This window comes from Hylobates moloch, unplaced genomic scaffold (assembly GCF_009828535.3).
Source record: "Hylobates moloch isolate HMO894 unplaced genomic scaffold, HMol_V3 SCAFFOLD_20, whole genome shotgun sequence".
NCBI classification, from domain to species: Eukaryota; Metazoa; Chordata; class Mammalia; order Primates; family Hylobatidae; genus Hylobates; species Hylobates moloch.
In genome coordinates, this window is record NW_026652295.1 from 10294532 (window position 1) to 10312906 (window position 18375).

The window sequence follows — 18375 nt, forward strand, 5'->3', positions numbered from 1 at the left end:
TTGTGTTTTGCAATGAGATGGATGGTGTTGCCAGTTAGATAAGGAAGACTCAGAGTGGGAAGAATATGTGGGTCAAACAGGAACTACAGTTTATTTAACATTTTAACTTGCAGATGTCTGTGCACATCTAAGTCTTGATGAGAACCTGGAGTAACTGGGCAATTTTCCAGGAAAATACAGTTTAACAAAATGGACTTCTAAATAGATGGGAAACCTTAGCAGACAAATCTTCATAGAAGAGAGAGACAAAGTTGTCAGAGAAGTACCCTACAAATATGTATGATCCAGATTACATTACAGAGAAATTCTACTAGTTTTTTAAAAGAAGGATAATGTTAGTGCTGCTCAAACCATTCTAGCACATAGAAGATTAAAAATTTCCTAATTTTAACATAAATCTTGCATTACAATGTCAAAATGCAACAAAAATTGCAAAGAGAGGTACAGAACAATCTCACTTAAAATAACCACTCTAGGCTGGGTGTGGTAGCTCATGCCTATAATCCCAGCACTTTGGGAGGCCAAGGCGGGTGGATCACCTAAGATCAGGAGTTTGAGACCAGCCTGGCCAACATGGTAAAACCTCATCTCTACTAAAAATACAAAAATTAGCCAGGCGTGGTGATGGGCATCTGTTATCCCAGTTACTTGGGAGGCTGAGGCAGGAGAATTGCTTGAACCCAGGAGGCAGAGCTTGCAATGGGCTGAAATCACGCCACTGCACTCCAGCCTGGACAGCAGAGCGATACTCTGTCTCAATAATAATAATAATAACAACAACAACAACCACACCAAAATTCTAAATAAAGTGTTAGCAAACAGAATTCAGCAGCATATTGTCATGACCAAGTGAGATTTATTCCAGGAATGCAAAGATGGTTTGATATTAGAGAATCTACTAATACATTAATTACCAATAGATCTAGGGAGAAAAATCATTATGATTATCTTTATTTCCAAAAGCATTTGAAAATTCTACATCTGTTTTTGAATTTGCATAAAACCTAATAAAATAGTAGCAACTAGTTACTCTGTAGTATGATAAATCTCAGTCCAAAAGCCAGTATTCTGCTTAATCGTGAAATTCTAAATGCATTATCACTAAAATCAGGACCATTGGATGGGAGATGGAATAACATAAAGGTGTCCATTCTGCCTAAATTAGTAAAAGAATTTTTATTCCCCAAAGCCCCAGCAGGGTTATTTTTTGAAACGTGAACAGCTGATTCTAATGTATAAGGACAAGGAGAGGGGAAAAAGTAGACAGAACATGATTGAAAAACAAATTAGAAAAAAGAGTGCTGGTACAAGTCCAAAGCAATTAGAAGGGAGTTAATAATGAGTTTCAAATCTGAAATAAACAAAATGGAAACCATAGGAGGAGGAGTAAAACCAAACCTGGTTCTTTAGAAAGACTAGATGCAATAAACAAACTTCCACTTCAGACTGATCAAGAAAATAAAATGATAGAGAAGGCACAATTGAAATTTTGAATGAAATGTAGAAATAACCAATTCATAGAGGCCTTAAAAAGCATAAGAATATATTAAAACAGCAATATGTCAATAAATTTGAAAACTTAGATGAAATGAACAATTTTCTAGATGAATATCATTGAAATGTAGAAATAACCAATGTAGAAATAACCAATTCATAGAGGCCTTAAAAAGCATAAGAATATGTTAGAAACAGCAATATGTCAATAAATTTGAAAACTTAGATGAAATGAACAATTTCCTAGATTAATATGTATTACCTAGAATCATAATTAAAGAAATTAAATTGGTGGTATAAAAAGCCCATCCTTAATTTATAAAAAATACATCAGGTCCTGATATTTTTAATATAAGTTTAATCAAATTTATAAGGAATAAGTAATCCATAAACAAATGATTCCAAGGAGGAGGGGAAAAAAGAAAGCTTCCCGGTTTATTTTAGGAAGTTTCTATAACTTTGATACCAAAACAGGACAAGGAACATGAGAAGAAAATTATAGATCAGTCTCAAATGAACATAAATACAAAAATGCTAAAAATTTAGCAAACATACTCCACCAGTATTAGTTATGTGTATGGGTGGAGGGTGTGTGTGTGTGTGTGTGTGTGTGTGTGTGTGTGTGTGTGTGTGTGGTGTGTGTGTGTGTGTGTGTGTGTGTGTGTGTGTGTGTGTGTGTGTGTGTATTGAGGAGAAAAAAAGAAAAACCATTAGAAGTAGATGGATATCATACAAGGATGGTTTAACATTTAAGAATCTATTAATTTATTTTTACCCTATCAATAGAATAACCACATACTTATTCTAGTAAATTCAGAAAACACGTTTGATAAAAATTCAGCACCCATTCATGAGTAAAATCCAACCAATAAACAATAAAACTCTTAGAAAACTAGGGATAGAATGTCTGCAGTAACACTGAACTTAAGGCAAAACATTTAAAATCATTAACAATAATTTCTTTTCTTTCTTCCTAGTTAGCATAGTGCTGATTCTAGTAACTTCTGGTTGGCCTTAAGTGCCCTTTTGAGGTTTGTAATGAGCTTTCTTGCATGATTGTTCTCCAGCAAAATTCTGCTCAGATTCAGGTGTAAAGAAAGTAGAGAGAAGGCTTCATCTAGGGGAGTGGTTTTGCCAGAATCCAGAGGCAATCTCAGTCCAAGAGATTGAGGGTGTTTGCTCAGGAGTTGTTAGAGTGATGCACTTTAAGCCTGACTGGGAAAGAGAAATTGAAGTCAGTTCCTTCGATGGACCCGTTATAAAGTAATGGGTTCAATGGATGGGCATTTCCAGTGGATAAAATTGTCCAGGTAAGCAAGGAGAACAAGTGATGGCGAAAGGCCAGGAAGATGTGGTCAGAATGTGGGATGTTGAGAATCAAGACATCTATGATGATAACAGGTTGGGGTGCACATAGCTGTGGTGGCACTGAAGAAACTGCTAGAGGAGGGAAGGAGTTGAAGAACCAAGAAGCCAGAGCTTGAAAACGGATGCTTCGTGACAGTGTTGTAATTACTGCTAAGCTGATAGAAACCAGGGCCCAGGGGACAAAGGGGCCAGGAGGTTGATAGCAGAATGCAGATGGATGACATAAACGTCAGCGGGGAGGTTTCTGTGAGAGTCGGAGTCATGCCCGGGTGTGGCAGTGGGGAGCAAGGAGAATGCTACCCCTCTGCCTGGCCGGGAAGTCGTGGGATATCAGAGGAAAAGAAGCTTTTAGTTGACTCAGGGTGTCAGGGGAGGTGGTACCTTCAGAAACCAGCCATGTTTTAGTTAAAGAGGAAAGGAAATGTTTTCTTCCAGAAGGGGCTGAGGATATTTGTTTGCTGCTGACAGATTGTCAGCAGGAGCAGGGGCAGGAGAGGAAGACCTCAGGGAGTGGGGAAGGCAGGGAAGAGCAGTAGATTAGGGTCCAGGAGGAGATGTACACACAGCATCAGGTGAGGGAGTGGGGGATGATGACTGTCTTTCAGCAGCTACTAAAGCAAGGGGATCTGAGACCAATGGAACTGACTGAGCTTTTCCAAGGAGGGAGCTTATAGTTATCACTGAGAGCCCTGTGTTTTGCTGAATGGTCCATCAGCTGATGGTGTTACCACTTCGTGAGTTTTCTGGCAGAGTCATGGGGGATCACAGAGTAAATAAGTATGGAATGTGTGAGACAACCACCAACTATTCTGTTCTTAGATGCAGTCTTTTTAAGGACAGCAACCCTCCCACCCAGTTGGATTCTTTGAATATTATTTTGTTCATTCTCACAGCATTTAATAATAGGGCTTTTTATACAGATATCCACTTGGGGATTTTCTTCAATTTCGAGGTCTAAAGTAGATTTCGTAAGCAGACCATATCCAAGTATATTTTTATAAGGATGTAATTCTATTTACCTTGAAGAGTATAGTAATTATTTTTGCAAAACATGTATTTAGTTTAATTTTAACTTGAGAGTAAATGGAATAGGTGATTTTTTTAAAAAACTGCTTTCATGTACAAGACTGTGCTTTGTTATTTTTGACCTGATAATTTCCCTTCTAGGAAATTATCTTTTTTTTTTTTTTTTTTTCTTAAGATGGAGTCTAGCTCTGTCACCCAGGCTGGAGCGCAGTGGCATGATCTCGGCTCACTGCAAGCTCCGCCTCCTGGGTTCACGCCATTCTCCTGCCTCAGCCTCCCGAGTAGCTGGGACTACAGGCGCCCGCCACCACGCCCGGCTAATTTTTTTTTTGTATTTTTAGTAGAGATGGGGTTTCACCGTGTTAGCCAGGATGGTCTCGATCTCCTGACCTCATGATCCACCCGCCTTGGCCTCCCAAAGTGCTGGGATTACAGGCGTGAGCCACCACGCCCGGCTGGAAATTATCTTAAAGATGAAATTGGGCATGTGCAAAGATACATGCGATAATATATATTACAAACTTGATCGTAATAGGGAGATAATGGAAAGTGCCTAGATGCCCAGCTAAATACAGTCATATGATATGCCATGTAGCCACTACAAAGAAAGATTTAGATGGTATTGACTTGAGAAAATGTTTAACAGTAAGTGAAAAATCGCAAAGTAGCATATATAACATGATCCCACTTGTATGAAATGTTATATGAGTATGTGCCTGCTCATTACTCAAAAAACAGCTAAGTCTTTTAGGTGCCAGGGACTGTCTTAGATGCTGGGGTAGAACGATACCCACAGGATCCCTGACCTCATGGTGTACATGCTATAGGATTGAGTGGTGGTAATAAAGGAAACAGATGAGGATTCATGCCAGTGCTGAGAAGGAAAACACTGTAGATAAGAGAGAGACTCACAGTGTGGAAGGAGGAAAGGCCAAGTGAAACCTCTCTAAGGATGTGACATTTGAGCTGAAATCTGAAGGCTGAGATGGACCCAGCAGCAGGGAAGACTGAGGAAGCCCATTTCAGAGGGAATGGCCCAGGCAGATTCTCTGAGATTGAGTATATTAATATACTTAGTATATTCTAAGAACTTTGGGAAGGCCCCAGTAGAAGGAGCAAGGGCAGAGTACGTAAGATGAAGTCAGGAAGGGTGTGGTTGGGGATGGTGCAGATGACCCAGTACCTTACAGGCCATGGTAAGGAGTTTGGATTTTATTCCAATTGCAATGAATGGGTAGTAGTCAAAGGACTATTTTCGAAGGCATGTATGTTTCAGGGTGGGGAATTGGATGATATGGGCAGTAGAGAAGGATCTGGAAGGATTGCTGATGGCTTAGATGTGACAGGTGGGAAAAGGTGGGATCAAGGGCAGCTTCTAGGTTTGGGGCTTAAGCAGCTGGGTGCAAACCAGTGTCACTTAAGGAGGTGGAGGAGATTGGGAAAGGTCCAGTTGATTGGCTGGGGGAGGATGAGGATGGATATGAAAGGTGAGATTCAGGACATGCATTCCATATGTGATTTCAGCATCTAAATGGCATTGTCATGTAGGTAACTGGATATCTGGAACTGAAGCTCATGGCTGGGGGCTGGACATAGACTGGATAAGTTGACCTAGGGACTCAGTATAGAGAGGCAGCCCAGGACAACATTCTTGGGCTACTCCAATGTGTTGAAGTCAGGTAGGGGAGATGAAGCCAGCAAGAGGATGAGAAGGAGTGACTAATGGGATAATTGGGCTATCGCCCCCAGGCCTTTTGGCTAAGATCAAGTGTGGAGATAACCAGGCTGGGGGAGGGCGGTTATGGAGGATGAGAGTTTGCATGTATTTATGTACTTGCCTGTGAAGTAAGAGGTCTAGATTCTAAACGGATGTTCTAGAAATGTCAGCTGGGTTTATTTCTGTGTGGTGATATTTAAAGTAAATTTAATTTCTATCTTAGGCCATTCTGTGCTTTTACAACTTATTGAAAGATAGGGGGTCGGGCCTGGTGGCTCACACCTGTAATCCCAGCACTTTGGGAGGCTGAGGTGGGCAGATCATGATGTCGGGAGATCGAGACCATCCTGGCTAACATGGTGAAACCCCGTCTCTACTAAAAATACAAAAAATTAGCCAGGTGTGGTGGCACGAGGCTGTAGTCCAAGCTACTTGGGAGACTGAGGCAGGAGAATCACTTGAACCTAGGAGGCAGAGGTTGCAGTGAGCCAAGATCATGCCACTGCACTCCAGCCTGGGTGACAGAGTGAGACTCTGTCTCAAGAAAAAAAAAAAGGAAGGAATTACTTTTGTGTAATAAACAACATAGAAGTTTATAACGAGTTAAACTTTTTCCTCTCCCCAGCCTTTCCTGTTATCCATGATCCAGAGAGAACTACCTCTTGACAGTTGAGAGTATATTCTTCCAAAGATTTATTCTGATGCTTACACAAGAATATACACAAATATTAACACATATATACGTATATATGTTTTTGTTTTTTTGAGATGGAGTTTCGCTCTTGTTGCCCAGGCTGGAGTGCAGTGGCACGATCTCAGCTCACTGCACCTCCTCCTCCGAGGTTCAAGCGATTCTCCTGCCTCAGCCTCCCGAGTGGCTGGGATTACGGGTGCCTCCCACCACACCCGGCCAATTATATATATTTTTAGTAGAGACAGTGTTTCACCATGTTGCAGGCTGGTCTGGAACTCCTGACCTCGGGTGATCCACCAAACTTGGACTCCCAAAGTGCTGGGAATACAGTCATGAGCCACTGCGCCCAGCCTATAAATATGTTTTAATGATGTACTAAATATATATTATTAGTTCACTCAGCAATAAAAATAGGACTAGCCTCTTAGGCAGCAATATAGGATCTTATTTTTTAATAACTGCAAAATAGTTTATAAACATGCTATAACATATATTTTTTCCCTATGATGGACATCCAGGTTATTTTTAATTATTATTCAAAAATTTTTAGTGAATATCTTTGTACACATGTGTTGAATTACTTAAATTATATCTTGAATTACTTAAATTATTGTGGAAAAAAATACTGTTTTCTTTTGAGGAAATAGCAATAACAACAAATCTCCAAATCAAAATAGGACTAAAAGAGGATATTAAAAAAGGACTAATCTGGGCTAAGAATATTGGAATAATTCCCAGCTCCAATAGAGAATTGGATTAAATGTGAACTAAATGTGCATGTTACAGTTGGTCACAAGTAGCAGAAATTGGACTCTGGTGCGTAAGCCAAATAGGGCTTTTACTTTTTTCCCTGTGAAGAGCAGCGGTGAAGTCCAGGGCTGGTGGTACAGCAGCTTTAAGTAGTCATTAGGGACCTGGGTTCTTTGAGCTTTTTGCTTTACCATTCTTTTTGTGACTTGGGAATTTTATAATCACAGCATGGCTGTTGTACCTCTAGGTATCTTTTCTACACCCCAGGCAGGAAGAAGGAGTTGAGTAAAACTAAAAGGCAAAAGATGTGTGCTAACACCCTCCCCTCTTTCGTTTTTTATTTATTTAGTCTATTTTGAGATGAGGCCTTGCTATGTTGCCCAGCCAGGCTGGTCTTGAACTCCTGGGCTCAACTCATCCTCCTGTCTCAGCCTCCCAAAATGCTGAGATTATAGGCATCTGCCACCATGCCCAGCTTCCTCCCCACTTTTTAAAATTAGGGAAACAGTTTTCCTGGAAGCCCAAGCTGATAGATTTTGTCTGCATCATAGTGGCCAGAACTAGGTCACATGGCTCACCCTAGTTGCAACGGAATCTGGAGAGGAGAAAATTTGACTGAGTGTGTCACAGCACTCCCCAAAAGTGGGGGCTTCTGTTAATAAGGAAACGGGGGAGAATAGGTGTTAGATAGGTAATTAGTCATGTCTGTCATGCCTGAATTAAATTACACATGCTGCACACAGAAAAAAAATGGAGAAATAACTTATATCGCACAGGTGATTCTGCCTTTCTTCTCAATAGGCATGTGCCCTGGAGTTTGGGTGGGATGGGAGAATCTGTTCCCTCAGTTGATATCAGCTCCTACCAACCTCTTATTTATGAGCATCTAATTGGGCTGATAGGTGGGGCATGGTGGCTCACACCTGTAATCCCAGCACTTTGGGAAGCCAAGGTGGGCGGATCACCTGAGGTGAGGAGTTTGAGACCAGCCTGGCCAATGTGGCGAAACCCCGTCTCTACTAAAAATACAAAAATTAGCTGGGCGTGATGGTGCACACCTGTAATTCCAGCTACTCAGGAGACTGAGGCAGGAGAATCGCTTGAACCAGGAGGCAGAGGTTGCAGTGAGCCAAGATTATGCCACTGCACTCCAGCCTTGCGACAGAGTGAGACTCCATCTCAAAATAATAATAATAATAATAATAGGGTTGATTGCCAATCTTGTTATTAACGACATGTAGTTTTCCTAGTGTGGCCTCTAAAGCCAGGCCACCCACTTCGTCTGATGCTATAACAGAGAAAGAGCTGTCTTATCTCCAACATCCAACAAAATCACCTGTTAGGTTAAACTATCGAGAGATGTTAGGTACATCTTCAGAGTGGCATGTGTTGAAGAGATTTCTGAGGATAACCAGGCAGTTTCCGCCAAGGACACTGACATGAGCTTTTGACAACCATGTAGGATGCTTCACTGAATACCTGAGTTAGTGAGATGTAGCGGATAAAAAGGAGTGATGCTCGTATTGGCTCACGGGGTTCTTAGGGACTAAGAGAGGACAGTTCAGCCTTGACTAATTACTGCTCTCCTTTTCCTTTTCTGCCAGCTGGGCCGCCTGAAGACGAAGATAAAGAGCAAGGTTATTGTTGGCTCAGGCCACGTTAGCCAGACTTCCATGCTCTGTACGCATTCGATTTCCTCCCCTCCAAACATCATTCCTGGGAACTGCTGAGTTCAGATAGAATATATGTTGGTAGTTTGCAATTGGGTTATTGTCCATTTGGTCGTAAAAATTAACCTTTTGTATTAAAATTTGGTCAGATAGTATTAATAGAAAGTTCAGGATGTTACAACTTGGAGTGGTGTTGCTTTTTTTTTTTTTATAAAAGTAAAATGGACTTTTTTTGTTTGAGAAATGTCTTCAAGTTTTGTGTGAATAAAATACTTTAGCAGCATCTGTATAAATACAATTTGATGTATCTCTTGGAAGGAGAAATTTGAGTTGAAGATGATGAAGATAGCTCAGGTAAAAATGGTGGCTTTACATTTTTTAATTGATTAATTTTTTTGAGACAGAGTCTCACTGTGTCACCCAGGCTGGAGTGCAGTGGCCTGATCTCAGCTCACTGCAACCTCTGCCTCCCAGGTTCAAGCAATTCTATGCCTCAGCCTCCCAAGTAGCTGGATTACAGGCGTGTGCCACCGCGCCCAGCTAATTTTTGTATTTTTGGTAGAGATGGGGTTTCACCATCTTGGCCAGGCTGATCTTGAACTCCGGGCCTTGTGATCCACCCACCTTGGCCTGCTGAAGTGCTGGGATTACTGGCATGAGCCACCGTGCCCAGCCTGTGATATGTTTTGAAAGTAAACTTATTAGGATGTCTCATCTGATCTGCAAATATTCTCATTTCTCCAGCACTTCAGCAAAACTGTCACCTTTAGCAGGGGAGAAATATTCATCATGTCGTTATTAACTACTAAATCTTGTAGTGAAGTTTGAGTGGATGAAGTTGCATATACAGTTAAGCATTTGAATTTATTTTGGAAAAATGAAGCCTACATAATTTAAGGCCATCTACAAAGTAACTTTGTTCATGACTGGGTAAGTAAAGTGAAAGACTGCAGTCTGAATACTTTATTCATTATATAATAAAACTTAGTTACATTATGTAGGTTATTAATTTATAGTTTAATTTGTCTAAAACAATGTTTATAATTCCAATTTTGCCATCTTCTATATAATTTTTTTTTTGAGATGGAGTTTCGCTCATGTTGTCTAGTCTGGAGTACAATGGCCTGATCTTGGTTCACTGCAACCTCCCTCTCCCAGGTTCAAGTGATTCTCCTGCCTCAGCCTCCCGAGTAGCTGGGATTACAGGTGCATGCTACCATGCCTGGCTAATTTTTGTATTTTTAGTAGAGACAGGGTTTCACCATCTTGGCCGGGCTGGTCTCAGACTCCTGACCTCAGGTGATCCGCCTGCCTTGGCCTCCCAAAGTGCTGGATTACAGGCATGAGCCACCACGCCCAGCCAAGAGCACTTATTTTTTAAGTCCAAAAAAACATGAATGAGGTTAACTTCATTTCATTTAGGTTATCCAGTTTAGGGCTCACAGTTTCTCATGACCTGAGAGTATATGGATTTCAGTGCCATTACACGGACTGTCTTCATTGAAGTACATCTGAAGAATTTGTATGACTTCCAGTACCTAGTGAGCATATATCTGAGCACTGTTCTCTACAAACCCTGAGTAAGCTGACGTGGCAGGTGTTAGGATGGATACGACACTATCTTAGCTGCAAAGAACTTAGTCTAGAGAGGACAGCAAGACACCCAGGTCACTGTAAATCAAGGCTGTATGTGACAAGTGCCAAAATGAAGTGTAAACTGATCACCATCAGGATTATGAGGAGGTAGAAGTCATTTTTGTTGGGGTGAGCAGGGTGGCTTCCTGGAGGAGAGGTATCACTTGAAATAGATCTTGAAGGATGAAGGAGTTTTTTTCTAGGATTAGGAAATAGATGCTTTCATGAATATAAGAACAGAAGAAAAATGCAGAATTTGTTTGAGGCCATGATACTATGGAGTATTAGTGGGAATTAACTTTAGGCCCAAACTAAAGTGTCGTTACCAGCTTGATTAGAAGGACTTTATTCTGTAGGTGAGAAGAAGCCACTGAAGACGTCAGGAGCACAGTGGTTCTGGAAGATTCATCTGGTAGTAGTATGGAGGCTGCATTCAATACACTGGGGGAGGTTACTGTTACAATAAAGGCCTCGACTAAAATAGGACTGGGAATGAAAAAGGGGGGACAGAGATGAGAGGCTATGGTAGGTGTAAGATTTAAAGAGCTGATTTTGAGGATGGGTTGATGGAAGTTGCAAAAACCATGAACTTGAGATATTGGGGACATCTCTTAGAAAATACTAGAGAGGGCCTACTCCACATTGTCTTCTCCAGCAAATCCTTCTAGCACTTCCTGTGTGCCATGTGCTGTGCTAGCTGCCAAGGATTCAATGTGATTTTGCCCCTGCCTGCAAGGAGTGGCATTCTAATGGGGAGACAGACATCAGTACAACACTTACACAGAGAAACAGGAAAACAGTCTGGGGAGTGCTGCGCCGGGTGGTATGTGAGCTGCCCTGGCCTGGAAAGGCAGGGCGGGGTGGCAGGATGCAGGAATCGATGCGCTTTTCCAGGCAACACGGAGAGAAGGCTGGACCAGGAGGCATCCTGGAGATGCTGACATCCAGCCCTCGGAAGAAGAGCAGCGTCCACTTCCTCACCCTGACCCTGGGGACTGAGCCAGCCTTTGGGCCCATTCCCAGCCCTGCACTCAGGCTGCCTTCCTTTTTGACTCACTAGTAGTCGGGAACAGCCCTGTAGCTACCCCAGCAGACTCTGTTGCCATCTGTGGCCTCAGCCTCATTTGTCATTTTAGGTGTTCCTCTGTGCTCTGACCTTCCATCCTCTGAGCAGCTCCCCTGAGGATTTGCTTTGCCTTCAGGCAGTGGATGAACTCCTGGCTTTTGCACTTGGAACCTCAGCCAACCAGGCCTGCATGAACCACCCTCCCCTCTTGACTCCTTCCCCAACTTTCTTCCTGTGACAAAGACCGAGGCCAATTTTTTGCAGGGTTCAGGGCTCTAGTAGACTGCTTTCAGGGGGATTTGCTAGAGGCCATGGATGACTATAGGGAAGTATCTTCTTTCCTGTGTCGTCATTAAGTTTTTATTGAAATCTATGGTTTTAAGAACTTTTTAAATTTTAGATTCGGGCATATATGTGTAGGTTTGTTAAAGGGTGTGTTGTGTGATGCTGAGGTTTAGGCTTCTGTTGACCCTGTCACCCAGATAGTGAGCATAGTACCCAATAGGAAGGTTTTTCAGTTCCCCCACACCTGCCTTTTGGAGTCCCCAGTGTCAATTGTTCCCATCTTTATGCCCATGTGTACTCAAGGTTTAGCTCCCACATATAAGTGAGAACATGTGGTATTTGGTTTTCTGCCCCCGCATTAATTTGCTTAGGATAATGGCCTCCAGATGCTTCCATGTTGCTGCAAAGGACATGATTTCATTCTTTTTTATGGCTGTGTAGTATTCCATGGTGTATATATACCACATTTTCTTTATCCAATCCACTGTTGATGGGCACCTGGGTTGATTCCGTGTCTTTGCTATTGTGGATAGTGCTGGATAAACATACAAATGCAGGTATCTTTTTGGTAGAACAATTCAGTTTCCTTTGGGTAGATACCCAGTAGTGGGATTGCTGGGTTGAATGATAATTCAGGTTTTCGTTCTTTGAGAAATCTCCAAACTGCTTTCCACAGGGGCTGAGCTAATTTACATTCCCACCAACAGGGTATAAGCATTCCCTTTTCTCTGCAGTCTTGCCAGCATGTTGTTCTGGGCATTTTTCCCTGTGGTGACAAAGGCACCTGAAGCATCCCCTGCCCCTGCCCCATGAGCTGAGCAAGGGGCCGGCTTCTTTCTTACTGCTTCCTCCTCCCCCATCTCAGCTGCAGTCACTCAGATGCTCCTGAAAGTAAGCAACACATACACCCCTCAGCTCTGCCTCCCTTTCAGCAACTACTGTAACTGTTCCTTCACATCCCTAGTTCTTAGGAAGGATTTTCATGTGGCTTGCTTGATCATTGTTTTTCTCTGACTTCCCATTCATTCTAAAGCCCCCTGTAATTTGCCAACTGCCTCCCAAGGACCAAATTCAGTGCCTTTCTTTTCCCCCCTTCATTAGTTGCCCACCTTGCTGCCTTGCAGCATTTTTCTCTGTTTAAATATTCTCTTTTTCCTTGGCTTCTGGGACACCACTTTCTTTGAAGTCTATTTGAACTGTTCACCCATCAAAACTAACCTCAGGCATTACTTCCTTTAGGAATGTTTCTCTGGCAACTTTTTTTTTTTTTTTTTTTTTGAGAGGGAGTCTCACTCTGTTGCCCAGGCTGGAGTGCAGTGGCGTGATCTCGGCTTACTGCAACCTCTGCCTCCCAGGTTCAAGTGATTCTCCTGCCTCTCAGCCTGCCCAGTAACTGGGATTACAGGCATGGCCACCACACCTGGGTAACTTTTGTAGTTTTGGTAGAGATGAGAGTTCACCATGTTGGTTGGGCTGGTCTCGAACCCCTGACCTCAGGTGATCTGCCCATCTTGGTCTCCTATAGTGCTGGGATTACAGGTGTGCGCCACCGTGCCCGGCCTCAATACTTATTTTATAACTAAATGTTTATCTACTTTATTAGACTATGAACTCAGAAGATATTTCATCTAGATCATTCTATATCCCTAACACGATATGTAGCACTGGACAAGATTTGATGAATTTTTCAACTGAATATAACTATTTCTAGAGTTTATCAAACTCCATAGGTCTAAACAAGCTTGAAAAGAATAGAAGCTGGTTCTACATGAACTGTCTTACGTACAGTGCTTCAGTCTTCTAGAATCTGCAACATCTATCATTTGTTTCTAGGGCCACTGCCGGTAAGTCTGTGTTTATTTCCCTTTAAGTGTATCATATGGGCCCAAGCGAAACTGTATAGACTTTCTCCTTTTGTTGTTCAATGTATAGGCATCACAAATTCAAATGTCTTCAGGGGCCAGCCAGGTTAATAGGCTGAATAAAAAGGATGAATGGGCCAGGTGCCATGGCTCACGCCTGTAATCCTAGCACTTTGGGAGGCTGAGGTGGGCAGATCACCTGAGGTCAGGAGTTCGAGACCAGCCTGGCCAACATGGCAAAACCCTTTTACTGGGAAAAAAAAAAAAATTAGCCAGGAGTGGTGGCACATGCCTGTAATCCCAGCTACTCGGGAGACTGAGGCAGAGGTTGCAGTGAGCTGAGATCACACCATTGCATTCCAGCCTGGGCAACAGTGAGACTCTGTCTCAAAAAAAAAAAAAAAAAAAAAAAAAAAGATGAGTGATGGTGATTGTGGCAAATACAAGAGAAAATGCCCATCTCAAGGCATCCAGGTAGCTATAGACTATGGCACGTGCAACATCAAGGGCTGTGTGACAAGCTTCGCCTTCCTCAGCCTACCAAATATGGTCACAGACCCTTTCAGAACAGGCTCCCGGTGCGTAGCTTGTAAGATCCACAATGACCGCATTTACCAATTGCTCAGTGAGGGTACGGATTACAGATTTCCTTGTCCTCTCAGTGTTATTCCAGTGTTCTGCAGTGCAATTTAAGATGGAAAAATGACCTACAAATCAATAGCTTTGTCTTTTTCCCCCTACGACTGAAAGTCATGTTTTACTGAAGGTCAGGGAATCCTGAGGTGACTGTAGTCTCCTAGGAGTGATTATTTCCTTGCATACTCTGGACAGAAACTCTTCCTTAAATATGGAAATGTAATTTGTCTTGGAAGAAAGCCTGCTGTAACAAAAACACATGCTGAATTTTTTCTTTGCATAAAGGAATTAAGAAGCTTATTGACGTGAACGCTTGTTGAATAAGCAGCTAAGTTTGCGACAGTTATTAGGCTTGCCAGAGACATAGGATTTCTCTTTTATTTTTAAACACAAAGTTTTATTAAGTTCCACCCACCATTTAAAATAACAAAGGGAAGGCTCCTCTTTAAAATGTTAACCTCCCACCCCAAACTCTAGCCCCCATTCAGATAGCTAAAATAAAGTTTTCTCCTATTCCCTCTTCTCCTCCTGCCCTTCCTTAAAATCTGTCCTGTCCCACCTGTCACTATCCAGGAATTTAAGCAATTTTTTTATCAGACTTTGAGCACATCTTTTGTAGTTTTCTTTAGGATCTGTGTCTCATTATACTTAATATCACATTCAAAACTCTACTCTCTACACTGACAAAACACCAACCTGGGGTCCTGCCCCTTGCCTCAACTCTCCCAGGCATCCTCACAGTCAGGCCTCACTCACCTACTTCTCCTCCCGAGCTGAGCTGACCACCTCTCTCCCCGTGCAGGTGCTCTGTGAAGGACATCCTGGGTTTCAGGGCATTGCACGATGTTGTTTCTGCCTAAAAATTTCTCCTCAAACAAATCTAGTGCTCCTCCCCAGGTGGTTTGATATAGCAATTTATTTATTGTCATCCTTATATCCTCTGCTAATCTTAAATTTTTCTAGTGAATGGCCACTTTTGAAATAGCTTAACTGGGTATATGAATACAATGTAAAGGTAATGATATAATCCATTGCTCACTGAAACAAGAGAAGAATTAAATGTCTAAAATTCGTGGCTAAAATAATGCCTTATTGTAAAAATAACTCCCAAGTGATAGGTCATTTGGAATTCCATGCAGGCATACATTTTAACTGCTTTGAACCAAATAAAACTCGCAACATGCATTTAATGTAAAAATCAATTTATTATACAACAATCATAGATAATGCTTTTTATCTACAAAGAAAAATGGCTTCTCCAGCCTCCCTGTCTACTCCATTCATGATACTATGTTCTTAAGATATAATTACTTTCAAAGGAAAACAAAGTGATATCCGTATTTTCCAAATAAGCCCCCAGAAACATTCACAGAATGATATGGAAATATTGGAAAGAACTAAAATGGACTCTTAAGATACAAAAGGCTGTTCTGCCCATCACAGTAAATACTGTTTTGCCTTAAAATAAAAATAAAATATTTCTCAAATGCAGGGGTGAGGACTTTACCCCGTAACATGCCTAAGTGGTTCAATATATAATTTTGATGGCTTGACAATTGCTATGTTTAATTCCATTCAGTTAATATTCCATTTTGTTTAAAAAATTGGGGGAATTATTAATAGATATGCTTTACAGCATTTAAGTATTTTCATTTCCATGGGTCAGAGGAAATTTGAGAGAAAACATTCTCCATTTTTTTCTTTAATAGATTATAGAAATATTAATTTTTCAATAGTTTTAGAAAAATCACATTAAAATAAGCATTTTGGTTTTTTGAAGTTACAACACTTAACAGGTTAAAATGTTTACCTGATTTATTTTTTGTGGCTAAGATTTCATAACTATTTTTTTAATTAGCCCTTGGATGGTTTTAAGGCTGTAAGTGTTTTATGAAGCATCTCTTGAATTAAAGACCAGATTGGAAATACACATCATGAATGAAACCTCTCTCTAGTCTCTGGCATTAGTTTGAAAGTATAAACTACCCACATTTTTCACTTTCATCAGAGAGGTTTCAAGCTGCCTTGTACTTAAAGCTGCTTGACTTTGTCTGCTGAAGGACAGCTCCCTCCTTGCCATGCAGCTATGAAGCACAGGAAAACATCCAGAGTGGCAGGTATGCTGTGCCCTGAGGCCTTAGGGCCTCAATGGCAAGTAAGAATAAGCTGAATGTGATGACCAGTGAGCATAGTAGACCGGTCTGTCTTCTAAGTCTCATTTTCACCTGGAACTCACTTTGGTAAGAGATTTTAGCCTATATTTGAGATCTAAACTGAACTAGGGTCCAGTTTCTCCAAAGGGCTTTCTCCTTGGTCCAACTTGTGTTTTGTCACAGAGGAGCTGTAACAGTCATGCTTGAAGCTAGCCCTTGTTTTAAAATGAATTGCTTGGAGAGAACAGGACAGTACAGTTATAAGGTGATGCAAGATGGAAGCGGTGATGAAGCACCCTAGAGCAAGTCAGCCTCAGAAAATGATTTGGAAAGATAAATGGAGGAGTCAGGGGCATCACACAGGAGACATCTGTTCAACAGAAATGGGTCTGCCGCACTGAAGGGAAGGAAGCAGGTGCAGTGCATCGCCCTAGAGACTATCCTAAGCACTAGGCACCTTCCAAAACATATGCCCAAATCCTCAGAGGGGTAGTGTACATGAAATAAAAGTACAATGTTTTTAACAGGAAAAAGTTTAAAACTAGAGCTCGGGGGAGGAAAAAAACGCCAAGAGAGAAAGGCACTCTGGACGGTAATGAGTGGGGATGGTGGTGGAAATGCCTTTCTGGTGCACATGTATTTGATGTCAGTGTCAGGACCTAAAAACTTACTTACTTATTTAAAAAAATAAGGAGAGAAGATAAAGTGACTTCATCGAAGTTGACAAGTTGTATAGGGTATAAATTAATCTTCAAAAAAATCTTCAGAAAATATTGTTTCCATTCTTGGTAGAGTTTAGTAGTAAGTAACAGTCCTGCACTTACGGAGAAAGGAAATAGTCATTAATACTTTTGTCTGCTTTTGTGCTTGCTTTTCAGTAGAGATCGCATATACCTGAGCAGGGAATGGGAGTGCTGAGTTTGCCAAACTGGCATTTTTTATCGTGGCTCATTACCAGCCCACAGCTCAGTGCTGGACTCTTTCCAAGCTACTCCCTCATTTTCCCCCCAGCTTCAAAAACTTAAATAAATAACCTGCAAAGAGTGACAACAGGTATCTGAGGTAATATTCACAAGTAGGTTCACAAAAAAGAGTTGACGAATTCAGTGCCTATTTTGCTCCCATCACTCTGCTAGTTCTGATTTATACATATTCCAGCAGCATGCATGTTCAAAGAAAGAGGTCGGAGTGGACTCCAGTGCTTGCTCAGAAAGGAAGCGGGCAGCCAGATTTGTACGCTGCTCGTGGTATGGAGCATGGCATCTTTATAACCTAGGCTGACTGGCACAAGAGGGAGACATGAACAGATGAATGATTAGGGAAACAGAGGAACAATCCTATCCAAAGCCCTTGAATTATGAAAATCTTGCAGAAGCATTTTTTTCTCTTTAGAATAACTAATATTTAAAATAAAAGAAATACCAATTTCATTACCATATCACTAAATTTAGAATCAGGAGTGGTTGTGGGAATTTGATAGACAAGACTCTGGCTTACAGAAAGAGAAGTTTTGCTAGATTTTTCTATCTTCTGTGTATGATCCCATTTTAATATTTTCTGGGGTTGATTGCTAAAGGAACAAATGGAATGATTATGCACTGGCAATTATTGCTTAATATAGATTAGAACATACCCTGTATTTAGAATGTAATTAACATTTTGTTGTAAACATTTTAATCTGAAAACTCTTTTTATTTGGAGACTTTCTGTGAGAAACAGTGCTCCACGTTTCCTGGCTGTGTATGCGTATAAGGCATTATAAGGACAGCTTCTGGCGAAAGATTCAGTCTGTGGGAGGGAGGGAGAGAGAAGCTGCACCAGTTCTGAGGTCCTCAGAGGTCAGCATCACCTCAATGCTGATCAAAGCATTCAGTTAACAGATTAACCTAATAGCAATATATTAATACATTCTGGGTACAAATGATTTATGAACTCAAAAGAAATTAGTTAATCCTAAAACATGTAACTTTCAATTCAGTCTTTGCTTTAAAACAAGCGAATCTGTTAGGCTAGTGTATG

The 18375-nt window shown here is 41.3% G+C and overlaps 1 protein-coding gene across 2 annotated transcripts in view; it reads left to right on the plus strand.

The window, feature by feature from the left end:
* Positions 1-8871, plus strand: part of SYCP2L (synaptonemal complex protein 2 like) — an 85080-nt gene extending 76209 nt beyond the window's left edge. For both annotated transcript variants that reach the window (XM_032141098.2, XM_058432622.1), the window contains one exon: positions 8654-8871. The gene's annotated coding sequence lies outside the window, so the exon portion shown is untranslated. The remainder of the gene's footprint in view (positions 1-8653) is intronic.
* The last annotated feature ends 9504 nt before the right edge of the window (positions 8872-18375 follow it).